We start from the raw sequence: 5,385 nt of genomic DNA, 5'->3' as shown, positions 1-5,385 counted from the left end.
CAGAACTACTTAGAACAAAGTCTTTGGGAACATTTGGAGAACACGTTTAGGAAAGTAACATCCTGGTAGAACATTTTCTTAAAGCAGAGCAGAGCTGCAACATGACTGTGAGGATTCAGAAGAATAAAGTCAGAATACTTTATTATTATGAAGACTAAAGTGCACCTTAATGCTGCCGATGAACACACATGTTCTTTGTGAAAGCATGTGTGAGCACAGCTGACATGCACCACACTGACCCCACTCGCCCCATTTCTTCATCCACTTCTTGCTCTTGTGCTTGAAATGAGACGCAGCAAAATTCAGAGGCTCTAAAATCCACACAAAGGGGGCTCGTTAGATCAGGATACTGGATGTGATCCATAGAAAACATGGATAATACACCACTTTATTTGAAGCATCTGTAGCACTGCCTCAGTTCTGGATGTTTCCACAGACTCCTCTGTGCACCTAAATGAAAGGTCAAAGGTCAGCAGCACATGTAGTTGGGACAAGTCTTCAGTCGCACAAACTACATAATCATTTTCCTCCAATGACGACTTTTCACTTGCAGAAATGGTCCTGTGTGATTTCCAGGCTGTGATATAAAAACTAGTTCCTAATGGCAGCGACTCACTCAGTAAACATGTGTTTCCTTCACCAACCTCACACACAGATCCAATAAGATCAGGAAGTGGGCAGTATAGTACAATATGTGTTATTCTGTGCTGCACTGCCCAAACTAAAGATCTGCTGAAGTGTTGGAAATGATCCAGATGTTTATTTTGGACGATACAGCAGAACATCAGACATGAAAGTGGAGATAACACAGAAGACCTGCAGCAAAGGTCAGAGGTCAGACTGGGCCCTGGATTCAACAATGAGCCAATGATCATCAAGCAGTGACTAAAGCAGAGCCCTGACCTTCTGACATTCATCACACAGTCAGAACAAATGTCTGCTGATGACTTCATCTCATGAAACGACTGATAGATGTCAGTTCATTGATCAGCTGAGCTGCTGATCTTCATCGTCACAGAAACATTCAGCTTGTTTCAATCAGTAAATAACTCCCACTACTCCCAGTTTGAACTGTTCCCACTCAAAATGCTGTGAGAACAATGATCATTGTAGAACTTCACAAACATCACGTGTTGTTTTCCACATGTAAGATCAGCAAACACACAGAAACTTCCTGTTGCCACACACGGCCTCTAAAATCTCTTCCACGCTTTCTGTCTGAAGTCCACTCTCTGTGTCGGATCCACAGGAAACAACAAGATCTTATTAACATGGTTTTCAATGTGTCTCCTTCCAAAAAGTCCAACCAATGAACAAATGTGTGTATTTGTGGAGGCCGAACAAAAGCATGACACATTCCTCTGTTTCTATAAACTGGAGTCAAACACAAACATGAAGAGTTTCACTGACAGACTCCAAAATGCCCCCACAGTGGATCAAAGGGAAATCCTACAGTGTGGCCAGAGACTCTTAATGGCTCCAACATCAACACATCCACAATGTTGGATCCAGTTCTGCCTCACAGAGTTACTAAGACACACCCTCTGCCAGCATCACAACAGCTCCACCTGCTTCACCTGCCTCCTCAGCATCTGTACACCTGAAGAGAAAAGAAAGGCTCCAACAGCTCAAATCTACAAAGGATTCATGAAGTTTCATCCAACAATAACATGTTTGCCTTCCACACTTCTGTTATTCATGATCACAAACACAAAGAACTTGTGCAGCCCTGATATCAGCCCTAATATATGAGTGTGTTTGCCCAAAGACTGAAACAGCATCAACATGACAGCTGTAAGAAATCTTCTCTCAGCCTTGTTTGGCAGAAGATCCCTGCAACAAAGATTGTAGCTGAAAGATGACGTGTGTAAAGTTTGCTCTGTGGGAGGGTCGAGGCTGTTTTTAGACCTTTGATAGTTTCCAATCCAGTTCTGACAGACAGGAATAAAAACAACATCATTAAGATCAGATCATGGAGCTGTTTGCTGCCTTGTTTCTATCTTCACATTACAAGACTTTACTACAATAAAGATGCTGACATGTATCTGTAGCAACAACATCATTGAATCTAGAACAACTGGAGCCAAACCAGTGGCTCTGCTGGGATCACTGGTGAGCCAACACTTCCTTGTTGATGCAGATTTCAGGGCTTCCTTTTGCTCCTCCGTTATAACTGTTCTCTCTTCTCAACACATGATGACACAAAGGAATCAGCAGTGACAAAGATGATGCTGAAGAGAAGCACACACTTCACACATATAACAGACCAGTGCAGTTACACACACCTCTGCTCGACATCAGGCCTCAAACAAAGACACAAAACACTAACTTGACTCTAAACAGAAGAAACGAGCAGCTGTTTCTGTTCTGTGCTTATTTATATTTGACACACATGCTTCTCTTTGTGCAAACACACATCGCACTATAAGGGTAACCTCGCACACAATGATTGGACAGCACAGTGATGATGCTGGGAGATCCTATACGCAGCAACACAGAAACACTGAGAACTTTAAACAATGATGGAAAGTGTTATAAATGACTTGTTGGCCTCTGATCTGTCACAAACAGCTGAAACGTGTCTCTCATGAGTCACATGAAGGTTTTTGACAGAAAGGACAAAAAGTAGCTGCAGTCAGTTTGTGTCATTTTTATATTTATTCATCTGGGAGAAAAATCTGAGGGACATTAAAATGTGTTTTCAACAGAGACAAGAACATGAATATAACAGAACAGGTAAATGAACATGTTTCAAGTAAACAGCTGGACTGATCAGGTCCAAACACAGAGTGATAAACTTGTCAAACAGCTGTCATATCTTTATATAGAAGCTCTTTATAAATGCTGCTCACTGCAGTCTGTTTACTAATAATGTCAAAGTGTTAGAAACACAGAAACATCAGAATGGTCTTTGTTCACAGAAACCTGTCTGGGATCCTTTGTTGTTCTTTTGATGCAGAGTTACATTATAAATATAAAGAGTTATTTCAGAGTCTCATCAGTTTTCCTGCATGTCTTTATTTAACACATCAGCAGGGCTGAAGCTCTCATGTTAAACACACACTGATCTATGGACACGTTCATGTGTTTCTAACAGAACCAGGCTGTTATCAGCCTGCACTAACATTATGTCACACACACTGAATGTAACAGTGACAGTTTACATCATCACACAATCAGCTGTGATTGTTTCACTGTCATCAAACGAGTCAACAGGAAGTAGAATCAATAGAAACCAATCATTTACTGACAGCATGTCTGATGGAAATAAGTGCAGATTATGTATGAAGTCTAACTGCACACAGTAACTGTGTTACAATAAGGACTTAACAGCGCCCTCTGCTGGAGTGTTTCAGTACTGCGTTAACTAGAATACACCACCTCCTCCTCACACCACCTGCTACAGCTCTACTCTTCTATGACTACAGTCATCCACAGCACTGATGTGAGGTCACATGGTTCATATGTAAGGAGCACAGCTGACCTCAGGTCAGTTTAATGACTGTGAGCAGCAGCTGTGTTATTGTCACTGTGACAGGGAGACACTCTCAGACACAGCGCTCATGTCAGCTTGTTCTCATGCAGGAGGATCAGGAGCTCCATGTTTGTCTTTCTGTTTGAATCATGATGTGTTTGTGCCATCAGAGTCTGTCATGAGTACTCAGGGTTTCACAGCAGCTCTTCTGGATGCTGACGAGGACTCCAACCTCATGTTTCACCTCTCTGAGCTTCTGATGTCTGTGAACACTCGTGTTTCTTCTCTGGGCTCATCTGGACAAAAACACCTTTCTGTGTTTGGCTGCAGCCTCATTCTGACTGACAGGAAGTGTGTTATCCATGAGCTGCACTTCTGTGAGGAAGTTTCCTGCTGTGTTTCCTGTCTGTGGACAAACACGAGTGTTCCAGCTGAGGACTTGGTTCCTTCCACCTGTCCATACAGGACATCACGCTGTCTGCAGCTCTGTAAATGCAGCTCCAGGTCCTTCCACGTGCTGCTCTGTATTTGTGCAGTTTGTAGTGTGTCCTGGGAAACGTAGCACACATGGTGTTCTTCTGCTGTTTCCTCCTTTCACTGAGTGTGAAACACTGACGCTGTGCTGTTGTTCACAGAGGGGAGCTGATTCTAGCTGCAGCTGGACTCTGTCATCTAACTGAATGTGTTGGTGCTGATCACGGGGCTCTGAGGGGGGAGCAGCAGGAGGACTCTGGATGCTGACGTCAGTGTATCTGTGGAAGCTCCCACAGCGTGTCTGTCATTCAATATTGTGCTGTATATTGTATCTATGCAAAGATGAACAGACTGTGTGTTCACTGGTCTCTGTGCTGCAGCTCTGATGTCATCATCACTCCCTCCTCCACCCTCAGCAGTCCCAGCATGCTGCTGTGGTGCACCCCACCCTCACTCTACACCTGAGCCACAGACCACACCCTCCACCTCAATATACACCACAGTTTTCTCTGCTGTGGAAATGAGATCAGGAGGAAATCATCATTATTATTATTTAATAAACGCTCACATTAATGTGGGCTTATTTGTTTCATATTAGAAACATTAGTTGAGTGTTTTTAGTATAAAATGGTCAAAGTCCCTCTTTTTGCTCCTCCCCTCACCTGTGGATGGGCGGTGCTGTTACCGTGGTGACAGCTTGGATGTGTTTCAGTCCTGCCTGGTTATCACTGCAGGAATCTTTCACATTTATTACAGGTAATAACTCTGATTTTTCTGTGTATTATGAACCAAATGTATCCTGATACACACAGAGATGGATGAGCAGAGGTTTTTTTTGCAGTTTATGTAGTTACTATGGACTTAATGCATACATATTATTAAAATTAGGGCTATAACAGTTGTATTGATGTATAGCAACTTGAAATGCTCCCACAAATGGCTCCACAGCATGTAAAAATATAACAAAAGCTCTGGCGGACTTGGTTCTGTGGTCAGTCTTAAAGGGTGAAGTTAAACTCTGTAATCTTCACTGTGTCACAGAGTTCAGTGAGTCCCGTTATTCACAGTATCAATCAGATCATCAGAGAACAGCTGATCAGCAATCAGTGGTGCCAACAGCGCCTCCTGTGGTGAGAGGATGCAATAATGCAATGTAGCATTTTTCCACTCAACACTTGCAGTCATGGAAACTGTCTGTTGGATCTGTGTGACGTTGCTTTCTTGGTTAGAGTTCCTCACAAATGTCCAGATGATTCTTCTAATGAGGCGTCGACCATGTTTGCAGCTCTTTGGAAGAAAACGTCGCCCTTTGCCATCCTTACTTTTCTTTGACTTCTTCAAATGCAGCTGAACTCCAGCTGGTATTTTCTTGGACTTTGCAGCTGTTTCTGGTCATCAGTTCATTCCTGCAAACCTCTGAAGCTGAACAACAATGA

The 5,385-nt window shown here is 42.9% G+C and overlaps 1 pseudogene across 1 annotated transcript in view; it reads right to left on the bottom strand.

Annotated features, from left to right (window-relative positions):
- Positions 1-3,264: 3,264 nt before the first annotated feature.
- Positions 3,265-5,385, bottom strand: part of LOC146577309 (protein NLRC3-like) — a 22,720-nt pseudogene continuing 20,599 nt past the window's right edge. Inside the window, exon 10 of the transcript XR_014889318.1 lies at positions 3,265-5,385. This exon is cut by the window's right edge and continues 1,083 nt beyond it. The product of XR_014889318.1 is annotated as a protein NLRC3-like (transcript).

This window comes from Mchenga conophoros, linkage group LG3 (assembly GCF_057382185.1).
Source record: "Mchenga conophoros isolate Kocher_MC1m ecotype Shallow Benthic linkage group LG3, M_conophoros_male_GT1.1, whole genome shotgun sequence".
Taxonomy (NCBI): Eukaryota; Metazoa; Chordata; class Actinopteri; order Cichliformes; family Cichlidae; genus Mchenga; species Mchenga conophoros.
The sequence above is the reverse complement of the archived record's forward strand: the minus strand, read 5'-3'. Positions and strand labels throughout refer to the sequence as shown.